Raw genomic sequence first — 14,810 nt, 5'->3', positions numbered from 1 at the left:
TCCAAAATGATCCCAAATCCTGTTTTTTTCCCGAATATTTTGGATTTTCCGGGCCCCGGAAACAGCTTTTTGCCCTGAGCCTCTGGAATGTGGGAATTCCTCATCCGGATCCCGGCCCAGGGAGGAGCTCGAGTTAAAGATTAAACCGTCCCCGGGGAGCTGGAGAGAATTCCTGGGGGTGGGAATGTTCTCCTGGATCAGGGGAAGAGGATCCAGGGAATTCCAGAGGGGGATCCAAGAGAACTGGGAAATTATTTGGGATAAAGGGCTGGGAGAGTTGGGAATGTTCACCTGGATTGGGGAAGGATCCAGGGAATGCTCCAGGAATTCCAGAGGGGGATCCAAGAGAACTCCCGGGAAATTATTTGGGATAAAGGGCTGGGAGAGATGGGAATGTTCACCTGGATTGGGGGAAGGATCCAGGGAATTCCAGAGAAATGGGAAATTATTTGGGATAAAGGGTTGGGACAGCCAGGAATGTTCACCTGGATCAGTGGGAGGAATTCCAGAGGAGATCCAAGAGAACTCCAGGGAAATTATTTGGGATAAAGGGCTGGGAGAGCCGGGAATGTTCACCAGGATCAGTGGGAGGAATTCCAGAGGAGATCCAAGAGAACTCCAGGGAAATTATTTGGGATAAAGGGCTGGGAGAGCCGGGAATGTTCACCTGGATCAGGGGAAGGATCCAGGGAATTCCAGAGGGGGATCCAAGAGAACTCCAGGGAAATTATTTGGGATAAAGGGCTGGGAGAGCCGGGAATGTTCACCTGGATCAAGGGAAGGATCCAGGGAATTCTCCAGGAATTCCAGAGGGGATCCAAGAGAACTGGGAAATTTGGGATAAACAGGAGGCAGGGAATGGAATTCCCACTCGGAAAGGGGAGATTGGGCTGGAATTCCCAGACAATTCTCTGGGAGTGCCCAAGGGTGGATTTGGATCACCCTGGGATTGTGGGGTGGGAATGGGATTGAAGGTCCCCATGGATCCCATCAATGGAATTCTGGGATCGAGGACACTCAGGATCCATCCCCAGGGGTTTTTATGGAATTCTGGGATGGAAAACCCTTCCTGGAGTCCCCAATTCCCAGGGAATTCCCAAAATTCCTTCCCGGAGAGGAGGAGTCGGGATGGGGCTGGATCCAATCCCAGGCTGGGAGAGCTGGGAATGTCCAGCTGGATCAGGGAAGGATCCAGGGAATCCTGGGAGCCTTTTCCAGAGGGAAAGGAGAGCTGGGATTTGGGATTTGGGATCAAGGGGGAATGGAATTCCCAGTGGGAAAGACAAGCTCGGGACTGGAATTCCCAGAGAATCCCCTGGAACACCCCCCCCAAAAAAAAAAAAAAAAAAAAATCCTGGATCTCCCCCTGGTATTTTTGGGATTTGCCAGGACGAGATTTAAGGTCTCACTTCTCACCCCCAAACTCATTTTGGGATCTTTTCAAGTTTTTCTGGGGTTAAATTTTATATTTTTTTTTTAGTTTCACTTTGGGGTTTTTTCTTTTGGGGTTTTTGCTCTTTCCCCCAGCCCGGGGTGGGGAGGAAGCCACATCCTCCTCTGTGTGACACTGTCCCCTCCCCAGGTGACACCTCAGTGTCCCTTCCTGTCCCTTCCCCCAACCCCCAAAAAAAACCAACCCCCAAAAAAACCCAATCCCCAAAAATAAACCCAAATCCTAAAAAAAATCTGGGTGGTTTTGGGGTCCCTGTGGGACTGATCCCAAATCCAGCCCCAAGAAAAGGGATGGGAGTGAAAATTTGGGGAATTTGGGATGAAAATATTCAATTTTAGGGGTTTTTTTGGGGTCATTTCTGCAGGTGGGTGGGAATGATCCCAAATGCAGCCCCAGGAAAAGGGATGGGAATGAAATTTTTAGGGAATTTGGGGTGAAAATATTCAATTTTAGGGTTTTTTTGGGGGTCACCAGATGCAGGTGGATGGGACTGATCCCAAATCATCCCAACAGGGATGGGAATAATGTTTTAGGGAATTTGGGATGAAAATATTCAATTTTAGGATTTTTTGGGGGTCACATCTGCAGGTGGGTGGGACTGACCCCAAATCCAGCCCCAGGAAAGGGATGGGAGAGAAAATTTTGGGAATTTGGGGTGAAAATATTCAATTTTAGGGGTTTATTTTGGGGTCGCATCTGCAGGTGGGTGGGACTGATCCCAAATCCAGCCCCAAGAAAAGGGATGGGAGAGAAAATTTAGGGAATTTGGGATGAAAATATTCAATTTTAGGGGTTTTTTTTGGGTCACATCTGCAGGTGGGTGGGACTGACCCCAAATCCAGCCCCAGGAAAGGGATGGGAGAGAAAATTTTGGGAATTTGGGGTGAAAATATTCAATTTTAGGGGTTTTTTTGGGGGTCACATCTGCAGGTGGGTGGGAATGATCCCAAATGCAGCCCCAAGAAAAGGGATGGGAGAGAAAATTTAGGGAATTTGGGATGAAAATATTCAATTTTAGGGGTTTTTTGGGGTCGCATCTGCAGGTGGGTGGGGCTGACCCCAAATCCAGCCCCAAGAAAAAGGATGGGAGAGAAAATTTTGGGAATTTGGGGTGAAAATATTCAATTTTAGGGTTTTTTGGGGTCACCAGCTCCAGGTGGGTGGGACTGATCCCAAATCCAGCCCCAGGAAAAGAGATGGGAACAACCACAGGGAGATTTTTGGGGAATTTGGGATGAAAATATTCAATTTTAGGGTTTTTTGGGGGTCACCAGATGCAGGTGGGTGGGACTGATCCCAAATCCAGCCCCAGGAAAAGGGATGGGAATAATATTTTAGGGAATTTGGGATGAAAATATTCAATTTAGGGTTTTTTTGGGGTCACTTCTGCAGGTGGGTGGGACTGACCCCAAATCCAGCCCCAGGAAAAGGGATGGGAGAGAAAATTTTGGGAATTTGGGGTGAAAATATTCAATTTTAGGGGTTTTTTTGGGGTCGCATCTGCAGGTGGGTGGGAATGATCCCAAATGCAGCCCCAAGAAAAGGGATGGGAGAGAAAATTTAGGGAATTTGGGATGAAAATATTCAATTTTAGGGGTTTTTTGGGGTCGCATCTGCAGGTGGGTGGGACTGACCCCAAATCCAGCCCCAGGAAAAGGGATGGGAGAGAAAATTTTGGGAATTTGGGGTGAAAATATTCAATTTTAGGGTTTTTTGGGGTCACCAGCTCCAGGTGGGTGGGACTGATCCCAAATCCAGCCCCAAGAAAAGGAATTGGAGTGAAAATTTAGGGAATTTGGGATGAAAATATTCAATTTTAGGGTTTTTTTGGGTAATTTCTGCAGGTGGGTGAGACTGACCCCAAATCCAGCCCCAGGAAAAGGGATGGGAATGAAAATTTAGGGAATTTGGGATGAAAATATTCAATTTTAGGGTTTTTTTAGGGTCACATCTGCAGGTGGGTGGGACTGACCCCAAATCCAGCCCCAGGAAAAGGGATGGGAATAATATTTTAGGGAATTTGGGATGAAAATATTCAATTTAGGGTTTTTTTGGGGTCACCAGCTCCAGGTGGGTGGGACTGACCCCAAATCCAGCCCCAGGAAAGGGATGGGAGAGAAAATTTTGGGAATTTGGGGTGAAAATATTCAATTTTAGGGGTTTTTTTGGGGTCGCATCTGCAGGTGGGTGGGAATGACCCCAAATGCAGCCCCAAGAAAAGGGATGGGAGAGAAAATTTAGGGAATTTGGGATGAAAATATTCAATTTTAGGGGGTTTTTTTGGGGCCACCACCACCAAGTGACATCAGTGTCCCCTCAACCCCCCACACAAAGGACAATCCCACCCCAATTTTCCCAATTTTTCCCCCTTTTGGCGACACCGCCACCCGTTTTGTCACCTCCCCCCAGTCCCTGTCACCTCCTCCCCGCCACCCCTTGGGGACACTGTTGTCCCCAAATTTCCCCCATGTCGCAACAACTCCAGGGGAGGAAACGAAACCGAGCCACCAACGTCCCTTTTTTCTTCCTTTTGTCCCCTTTTAATCCCCTTTTAATCCCCTTTTAGTCCCCTTTTGTCACCTTTTTGTCACCTTTTTGTCACCTCCCCTCTCATTCCCGGTGTCACCGACGGGACAAAGCGACAGGAGGCGACACTGGGAATGTCCCCCCCCCACCCCCCTCCCCTGGGGCCACCCCCCGCACCAGGAAGTTGCCCCCGGGTTGTGTCGCCTCTTTGTCCCCTCCTGAGGTCACTTCAGGCGACAATTTGGGGACATTCCGTGTCCCCCCCTCGATTTCCCCTTTTTGGGGTGAGTTTTCCAGGTGAGAGGGGTTGGAATTCCCCAGGGAATTCCCAAAGGGGGTTCCCAGGGGGGGTTTCCGGGATGAGGAAGGGGAGAGGAACTCACGGAGGGGTGGCGGATGTCCCTTGTTGTCCCTTGTTGTCCCCTGGTGTCACCGCTGTCCCCTGGGGGTGGCCCCGGTGTCACCGTTGACCCCTTGGGGTGTCCCCTGGGGTGTCCCGGGTGTCCCCTTGGGGGGTCCCAGGTATCCCCTGGGGTGTCCCCCTTGGGGTGTCCCCTTGGGGGATCCCCGGTGTCCCCTGGGGGTGTCCCCCTTGGAGGGTCCCCAGTGTCCCCCTTGGGGTGTCGCCGGTGTCGCCGCTGTCCCCGCTCAGGGCGCGCTCGGTGTCGGCGCTTCCTGCTGTGACTGACACGGGTGCGCAGAGCGACCCGGAACCGGCACCCAGGAACCGCCTGGGGAACCGGGACCCGGTACCGGCACCCAGAGCCTGACACCGGGACCTGACACCTGACAGAGGAACCGGCACCGGGACCAGAACCAGGACCAGGAACCGTGACCCAGAGCCTGACACCGAGACCTGACACACCTGACAGAGGAACCGGCACCAGGACCAGAACCAGGACCAGGAACTGTGACCCAGAGCCTGACACCAGGACCTGACACACCTGACAGAGGAACCAGCACCGGCACCCAGGAACCGACTGGGGAACCGGGACCCGGTACCGGCACCCAGAGCCTGACACCGAGACTCGGCACCCAATAGAGGAACCGGCACCAGGACCAGAACCGGCACCAGGAACTGTGACCCAGAGCCTGACACCGGGACCCAACACCTGACACCAGGACATGACACACCTGACAGAGGAACCGGCACCGGCACCCAGGAACCGACTGGGGAACCGGGACCCGGTACCGGCACCCAGAGCCTGACACCGAGACTCGGCACCCAATAGAGGAACCGGCACCAGGACCAGAACCGGCACCAGGAACTGTGACCCAAAGCCTGACACCAGGACCTGACACATTCGACAGAGGAACCGGCACCAGGACCGGCACTGCGACCCAGCACCTGACACCGGGACCTGACACCTGACAGAAGAACCGGTACCAGGACCCGGCACCAGGACTGGAACCGTGACCCAGAGCCTGACACCGGGATCTGACACACCTGACAGAGGAACCGGCACCGGGACTGGCACCGCGACCCAGCACCTGACACCGGGACCTGACACCCAACAGAGGAACCGGCACAGGGACACCGGACCCAACAGTGGCACCGGCACCGGGACCAACAGCAGCACCAGAACCGGCACCAGCACCTGGCACCCAAAAATGGCACCGACACTGGGACAGGCACCGGGACTCAGCACCTGACACCGGCATCCAGAACCGGCACCAAACAGCAGCACCAGAACCGGCAACCGGTACTGGGACCCAGCACCCAACAGAGGAACCGGCACTAGGACTTGCATCCAGCACCCAGAACCGGCACCAGAACCGGCACCAGAACCGGGACTGGCACCAAACAGCGGCACTGGAACCACGACCCAGCACCCAACAGCAGAACCGGCACTAGGACTTGCACCCAGCACCCAGAACCGGCACCAGAACCAGAACCGGCACCAAACAGCAGAACTGGAACTGGTACCCAGCACCCAGAACCAAAACCAGTACCCAGCACCCAACACCAGCACCCAGAACCGGAACCAACACCCAGAACCAGCACCCAACAGTCAGCACCCAACACCTGTAAGAGGACCGGAATCGGCACCCAACAATGACACTGTGACCGGGACCGGCACCAGGACCCAGAACCGGGACTGACAGCGGGTCCCAAATGCCGGTCTCAGAACTGGCACCAACCACACAGAAATGACACCGGGACCAGAACTGGGACTGAGACCCAGAACCGGGACCAGAACTGGGACCCAGCACCCAACACTCAGCACTCAATACCAACACCGGAACCAGCACCGGGACCGAGACCCGGCACCAGTATTGGGATCAGAACCGGGACCAGAACTGGCACCCAGCACCCAAAACTGATATCAGGATCAGAACCAGGACCCAGAACTGGGACCAGGCACCCAAAAATGGCACCAGGACCAGAACAGAGATCCAGAACTGTCACCCAGCACCCAACACCGGGATCGGGATCAGAACCAGGACCCAGCACCCAACACCGGGATCAGGATCAGAGCCACAGCCAGAACCAGGAGCAGAACTGGCACCCAGCACCCAACACCGGGATCGGGATCAGAACCAGGACCCAGAATGGGGATCAGAACTGGGACCCAGCACCCAAAAATGGCACTGGGACTGGAACTGGGACACAGCACCCAACACTGGGATCAGGACCAGAACTCGGACCCAACACCTGGTGCCCAAAACCGGGACCAGCACCAGGACCCAACACCAGAACCAGCACCGGGAATGGCACCAACTGGGCCATTCCCGGTGCTGCTGGAATTCCCATTCCCCTCCAAAAGCCCAAAATCCCAAATCCCAGAGAGTGATGTCAGGTGGGAATGGGATGTGGGAATCCCACAGGAATTTTGGGAATTGGGAATGGGATGTGAGAATTCCACAGGAATTTTGGGAATGGGGATGAGCTGGGACTCACCCATGGGAATTCTGCAGGAATTTTAGGAATGGGGATGAACTGGGACCCATCTGTGGGAATTCCGCAGGAATTTTGGGAATGGGGATGAGCTGGGACCCACCTGTGGGAATTCTGCAGGAATTTTGGGAATGGGGATGAGCTGGGACCCACCTGTGGGAATTCTGCAGGAATTTTGGGAATGGGGATGAGCTGGGACTCACCTGTGGGAATGGGATGTGGGAATACTGTAGGAATTTTGGGAATGGGGACGAGCTGGGACCCACCTGTGGGAATTCCACAGGAATTTTGGGAATGGGGGAGCCAGAAATGACCTGGGACTCACCTGTGGGAATGAGATGAGGGAATTCCACAGGAATTTTTGGGAATGAGCTGAGACTCACCCATGGGAATGGGATGTGGGAATCCAGCAGGAATTTTGGGAATGGGGGACTCCAATCCCAGTCAGCATTCCCAGGAAATGGGACTCTGCTCCCAGCCCATTCCCGATCCAGGCAGGTGCTCCGGGTGACTCAGAGCTCCGTTTCCCAGGGAACAGCCGGGAACGGCTCCCGCTCCAAACCAGCCCAGAATTCCCAATGGATAAACCGGGAATGGGTTTATCCACAGGGATCATCCCCAGGGATCCGACCGAATTTAAATCCCATCCCAAATCCCAACATGATCCCGGGATGGTCCAACCTTTCCTTGGATATGCCCAGGGGATTCTCTGGGAATTCCAGCTCCGAGCTCCCCTTTCCCAATGGGAATTCCATTCCCCCTTTATCCCAAATCCCAAATCCCAGCTCTCCTTTCCCTCAGGAAAAGGCTCCCAGGATTCCCTGGATCCTTCCCTGATCCAGCTGGACATTCCCAGCTCTCCCAGCCTGGGATTGGATCCAGCCCCATCCCGACTCCTCCTCTCTGGGAAGGAATTTTGGGGACTCCAGGAAGGGTTTTCCATCCCCAAATCCCATAAAAACCCCTGGGGATGGATCCTGAGTGTCCTCGATCCCGGAATCCCGGAATGGTTTGGGGTGGGATCCATGGGGACCTTCAATCCCATCCCAGGGACACTCCCCACCATCCCGGGGTGACCCAAATCCACCCTTGGGACACTCCCAGGGATTCTTAAATCCCAACTTCCCTGAATCCCACTGTATCCCAGTGCTTCCCACATCCCACCTCCCCCTGCATCCCATTTCTCTATTTCCCATCTCCTCTTTCATCCCATTATTCCCTGGATCCCATCACCACCTGTATCCAATTTTTCCTGTGCTTCCCACCTCCACCTGTATCCCATTTTCCCTCCATCCCATTTCCCCTGTATCCCATCTCTCCCTGGTTCCCATTTTCCATTTCCCATCTCCTCTTTCATCCCATTATTCCCTGGATCCCATCACCACCTGTATCCCATTTTCCCAGTTTCCCATCTCTTCCAGCTCCCCACTTTCCCATCCATCCCATGTTCCCTGCATCCCATTTTTCCATTTCCCATCTCCTCTTTTATCCCAGTTTCCTCTATCCCATCACCACCTGTATCCCATTTTTCCTGCGCTTCCCATTTTTCCATTTCCCATCTCCTCTTTTATCCCATGTTCCCTGCATCCCATTTTCCTGTGCTCCCCATCTCCTCTTTAATCCCATTTCTCCTGCATCCCATCTCTCCCTGCATCCCATTTCCCATTTTCCTTTTCCCATCTCCTCTTTCATCCCATTATTCCCTGTATCCCATCACCACCTGTATCCCATCACCACCTGTATCCCATTTTTCCCAGTTTCCCATCTCCTCCAGCTCCCCACTTTTCCCATCCATCCCATTTCCCTGTATCCCTGTCTCAGTTGCATCGCAGTTTCCCTGTATCCCATCTCTCCCCTGTATCCCATTTTTCCATTTCCCATCTCCTCTTTCATCCCAATTTCCCTGTATCCCACCTCCTCTGCTTCCCATTTCCCCATTTTCCCATCTCCTCTTTAATCCCATTTTCCCTGTTTCCCACCTCCCCCTGTATCCCATTTTTCCATTTCCCATCTCCTCTTTTATTCCAATTTCCCTGTATCCCATCACCACCTGTATCCCATTTTCCTTGCATCCCATCCCTTATATCCCACTTTCCCAGTTTCCCATCTCCTCCAGCTCCCCACTTTTCCCATCCATCCCATTTTCCCCGCATCCCATTTCCCCTGTATCCCATTTTCCCAGTTTCCCATCTCCTCTTTAATCCCATTTCCCCTGCTTCCCATTTCCACCTGTATCCCATTTTCCCTGCATCCCATCTCTCCCCTGCTTCCCATTTTCCCAGTTTCCCAGCTCCTCCAGCTCCCCACTTTTCCATTTCCCATCTCCTTTTTTATCCCATTTTCCCTGTATCCCATCTCTCCCTGTATCCCATTTTCCCAGTTTCCCAGCTCCTCCAGCTCCCCACTTTTCCATCTATCCCATTTTCCCTGATTCCCATTTCCCCTGTATCCCACTTTTCCCACCCCTCCCATTATTCCCCCCATCCCATTTTCCCTATTTTCATCCCCCTCTTTTTTCCCCCCACCCTCTACCTCATCCCGATCAATCACCAAACCCCTTTCCCGGGGGGAATCCGACCTTTTTTTCCCGGGAATCCGCAGCTTTTCCCGGGAATAATCCTCCTCCTCCTGCCTCCCCTCCTGCTCTCCCCTCTCCGCCCATCCCACGCGGAGCTTTTGGGAATGACTCAGGATCGAGGGGAGGAAAAATAAAAAAAAAAAATAAAGGAACTCTGAGTTCCCGAAGGTTTGTTCCCGACCATCTGCTGGGAAGAAAGAAGGGATTTTTCCCAGATGGAAAAAAAAAAGTCCTGGAATTCCGGGATGGAGCTGGGAAATTTCCAAGGGGGGATTTGGGGGGATTTTCAATCTCAATTTTTTTTAATTTTTTTTAATTTTTTTTTTTTAATTTTTTTTTTTTTTTTTTTGGGATATTGGGAATGTGATTCCCCATCCATAAAAAAAACCTCGGGAATTCTGGTTGTCTGATCCCACCCTCCTCATTCCCAGCCCTGCAGCCAATCCCATGGAATTCCATGGGATTCCAGGAATTCTGTGGGATCAGGGAAAAGGAGAGGAGTCACCTCATCCTCCCCAAGAGGAAAATTCAGATTTTTTTTCCCCAATTTTCCAAAGGATCTCTTGGAATTCCCCATCCCGATGGAGATTTTGGCCGTTCCGGGAGGGAATCCCGGGAAAAGACACCCCAAAAGGCTTTGGAAAACCCTCAAATCCTGAATTTTCCAGGCAAAAAAAGAAGGAATTCCCACCTGTTCCATGCCCAAAAAAAAAAATCCCAGGGAAAAAAAAAAATAAATAAATTGGGAATTAATTCTGGATTGAGATCCCCACATTCCGAAATCATGGATCATCCATGAATTCCCTCAATGAATAACTCAGAACGAGGATTTTCCGTCAACATTCCCAAATAAAAATGGATCCGACGCTTTTTCCCGTCGGGAATGACACGACCGTGAAGGAAAACGGTCAAAAAAAATCCAGGAGGATTTATCCCATTCCCGATGGAATTCCAGGATTTCGGGCAGAAAATTCCCAGGAAAAAAAAAACAAACAAACTGCCAAACTCCATCCAGCTCCCCCTGGGAATTCCAGGCTTGGAATTCATCCCAATTTTCCAGGATTTCTCTTAATTCACTTGGGAATCGACAATTCCATATCCCGAATTTTTTGTAATTATAAAATCCATAAAATGGTTTTAAATCCACCCCTCCCGACATTCCAGGCCGGAAAAAAAGTGGGAATTCTGCTTTTCCAGAGGGAATTTGGGGGAAACCCGTGGTTGTTATTCCATAGGAAGGGAAAAATCCCTGAATTCCCGTTCCCGGATGGAGCAGATCCAGGAGAGAATTCCCAATCCAGGAAAGGATTTGGGGATGGAGGGAGGGAATTCCCAGCTGGAATTCCTCTGGGATTTGGATTTTTAGGGATGAATCCAGCCCTGGGTTCTTCCAGGGGGAAATTCCCAGTGGGAAAATGAAGGGCCTGGAAAATTCAGCGGGAATTTTGGTCCCTTCCTTTGTTCCTGCTTTTTTTTTCCAGCTTCAAATCTCATTCCCGGATTTGGGTCAGGCAGGGAAAGGATTCTAAATCCTGGAATTCCCGTGTGTCCGTCATTCCCATTTTCCCATCATTCCCATTTTCCCATCATTCCCATTTTCCCATCATTCCCAGATATTCCTCATTCCCACGTGTCCATCACTCCCACATTTCCATCATTCCCATATCCCTATAATTCCCAGATATTCCTCATTCTCACATTTCCATCATTCCCACATTCCCATCATTCCCACATTTTAATCATTCCCACATTTTAATCATTCCCATATTCTCATCATTCCCACATTCCCGTTATTCTGATATTCCCATTATTCTGACATCCCTCATTCCCATGTATTCTTCATTCCCACATTCCCATAATTCCCACATTCCCATCATTCCCATATCCATCATTCTCAGGTATCTTTCATTCTCATATTCCCATAACTCCCACATTTTTATCGTTCCCATATTCTCAGCATTCCCATCATTCCCATAATTTCCATATCCCTATAATTCCCAGATATTCCTCATTCCCACATTCTAATCACTCCCATATTCCCACAATTCCCACATTTTTATCATTCCCATATTCCCATCGTTCCCATTTCCCCACCATTCCCTCATTCCCATCATTCCCATATTCCCATTATTCCAATATTCCCATTATTCCTATATCACTCATTCCCATGTATTCTTCATTCTCATATTCCCATAATTCCCATATTTTAATCATTCCCACATTCCCATCATTCCCTCATTCCCATTGTTCCAATATTCCCATTATTCCAATATCCCTCATTCCCATGTATTCTTCGTTCCCATATTCCCATCATTCCCACATTTTCATCATTCTCATCATTCCCACATTCCCATCATTCCCATATTCCCATCATTCCCATTTTCTCATCATTCCCAGATATCCCTCATTCCCATATCCCCACATTCTCATATTCCCATCATTCCAATATTCCCATTATTCTGACATCCCTCACTCCCATGTATTCTTCATTCCCATTTTCCCATCATTCCCATCATTCCCACATTCCCATATTCCCATCATTCCCATCATTCCCATCATTTCCATATTCCCATCATTCCCACATTCACATATTCCCATCATTCCCATCATTCCCATCATTTCCATATTCCCATCATTCCCACATTCCCATCTTTCCTATATCCCTCATCCTCAGGTATCCTTCATTCTCATATTCCCATAATTGCCATCATTCCCATCATTCCCACATTCCCATTATTCCGATATTCTCATTATTCTGACATCCCTCATTCCCATGTATTCTTCATTCTCATATTCTCATCATTCCAATATTCCCATCATTCCCACATTTTCATCATTCCGATATCCACCATTCTCAGGTATCCTTCGTTCTCATATTCCCATAATTCCCACATTTTCACAATTTCCATCATTCCCACATTCCCATATTCCCATTATTCCGATATTCCCATTATTCCAATATCCCTAATTCCTATGTATTCTTCATTCCCACATTCCCATCATTCCCATAATTTCCACATTCCCGTATTCTCATTATTCCCATATTCCCATTATTCTTATATCCCTCATTCCCATGTATTCTTCATTCCCATTTTCCCACCATTCCCAGATATCCCACATTCCCATATTCCCATTATTCCCATCATTCCCACATTCCCATATTCTCATCATTCCCATCATTTCCATATTCCCATCATTCCCATTTTCCCATCATTCCCATCATTCCCAGATATCCCTCATTACCATTTTCCCACATTCCAATATTCCCATCATTCCCATATTCCCATTATTCTTATATCCCTCATTCCCATGTATTCTTCATTCCCACATTCCCATCATTCCCACATTTTTATCATTCCCATATTCCCATCATTCCCATCATTCCCATATTCCCACCATTCCCATATCTCTCATTCCCATTTATTCTTCATTCCCATAATTCCCACATTTTTATCGGTCCCATATTCCCATCATTCCCAGATATCCCTCATTCCCATTTTCCCATCATTCCCATTTTTCCATCAATCCCACATTTTCATCATTCTAATATCCACCATTCTCAGGTATCCTTCATTCTCACATTCCCATCATTCCCACGTTTCCATCATTCTCGCATTCCCATCATTCCCACATTCCCACATTCCCATAATTCCCATCATTCCCATTTTCCCATTATTCCAATATTCCCATTATTCCAGTATCCCTCATTCCTATGTATTCTTCATTCCCATATTCCCATAATTTCCACATTTTCATCATTCCCACATTCCCATCATTCCCATCATTCCCACATTCCCATATTCTCATTATTCCCATCATTCCCAGATATCCCACATTCCCATATTCTCATATTCCCATCATTCCCATCATTCCCACATTCCCACATTCCCATCATTCCCACATTCCCATTATTCCGATATTCCCATTATTCTGACATCCCTCATTCCCATGTATTCTTCATTCCCATATTCTCATCATTCCCACATTTTCATCATTCCAACATCCCTCATTCTCAGGTATCCTTCATTCTCATATTCCCATAATTTCCATCATTCCCACATTCCCATATTCCTATTATTCCGATATTCCCATTATTCCAATATCCCTAATTCCTATGTATTCTTCATTCCCACATTCCCATCATTCCCACATTCCCATCATTCCCATATCCATCATTCTCAGGTATCCTTCATTCTCGTATTCCCATCATTCCCACATTTTTATCGTTCCCATATTCTCAGCATTCCCATCATTCCCATAATTTCCATATCCCTATAATTCCCAGATATTCCTCATTCCCACATTCTCATCATTCCCATCATTCCCTTATTCCCATCTTTCCCAGATATCCTTCATTCCCACATTCCCATCATTCCCATAATTTCCTCATTCCCGTATTCTCATTATTCCCATATTCCCATTATTCTTATATCCCTCATTCCCATGTATTCTTCATTCCCATTTTCCCACCATTCCCAGATATCCCACATTCCCACATTCCCATTATTCCCATCATTCCCACATTCCCATATTCTCATCATTCCCATCATTTCCATATTCCCATCATTCCCATTTTCCCATCATTCCCAGATATCCCACATTCCCATATTCCCATTATTCCCATCATTCCCATCATTCCCAGATATCCCTCATTACCATTTTCCCACATTCCAATATTCCCATCATTCCCATATTCCCATTATTCTTATATCCCTCATTCCCATGTATTCTTCATTCCCACATTCCCATCATTCCCACATTTTTATCATTCCCATATTCCCATCATTCCCATCATTCCCATATTCCCACCATTCCCATATCTCTCATTCCCATTTATTCTTCATTCCCATAATTCCCACATTTTTATCGGTCCCATATTCCCATCATTCCCAGATATCCCTCATTCCCATTTTCCCATCATTCCCATTTTTCCATCAATCCCACATTTTCATCATTCTAATATCCACCATTCTCAGGTATCCTTCATTCTCACATTCCCATCATTCCCACGTTTCCATCATTCTCACATTCCCATCATTCCCACATTCCCACATTCCCATCATTCCCATCATTCCCATCATTCCCATTTTCCCATTATTCCAATATTCCCATTATTCCAATATCCCTCATTCCCATGTAGTCTTCATTCTCATATTCCCATTATTCCCACATTTTCATCATTCCCATATTCCCATCTTTCCCAGATATCCCTCATTCCCACATTCCCATATTCTCATCATTCCCATTATTTCCATATTCCCATCATTCCCATTTTCTCATCATTCCCAGATATCCCTCATTACCATTTTCCCATTGTTCCCATATTCCCATTATTCCAATATTCCCACATTCCC

The 14,810-nt window shown here is 48.7% G+C and overlaps 1 protein-coding gene across 4 annotated transcripts in view; it reads right to left on the bottom strand.

Annotated features, from left to right (window-relative positions):
* PTK2B (protein tyrosine kinase 2 beta) overlaps nt 1–14,810 on the bottom strand; it is a 68,606-nt gene that overhangs the window by 48,056 nt on the left and 5,740 nt on the right. Inside the window, exon 1 of one of the 4 annotated variants that reach the window (XM_083856813.1) lies at nt 4,363–4,644. The exons of 2 other annotated variants lie outside the window; for them this stretch is intronic. The gene's annotated coding sequence lies outside the window, so the exon portion shown is untranslated. Of the gene's footprint in view, nt 1–4,033; nt 4,060–4,362; nt 4,645–14,810 lie in introns of those variants that run through there. One more of the 4 variants, XM_083856814.1, reaches the window with a different exon arrangement.

Source organism: Zosterops lateralis (genome assembly GCF_965231275.1).
Source record: "Zosterops lateralis genome assembly, chromosome: 3".
Classification (NCBI taxonomy): Eukaryota; Metazoa; Chordata; class Aves; order Passeriformes; family Zosteropidae; genus Zosterops; species Zosterops lateralis.
This window is presented reverse-complemented; position numbering and strand designations above follow the sequence as displayed.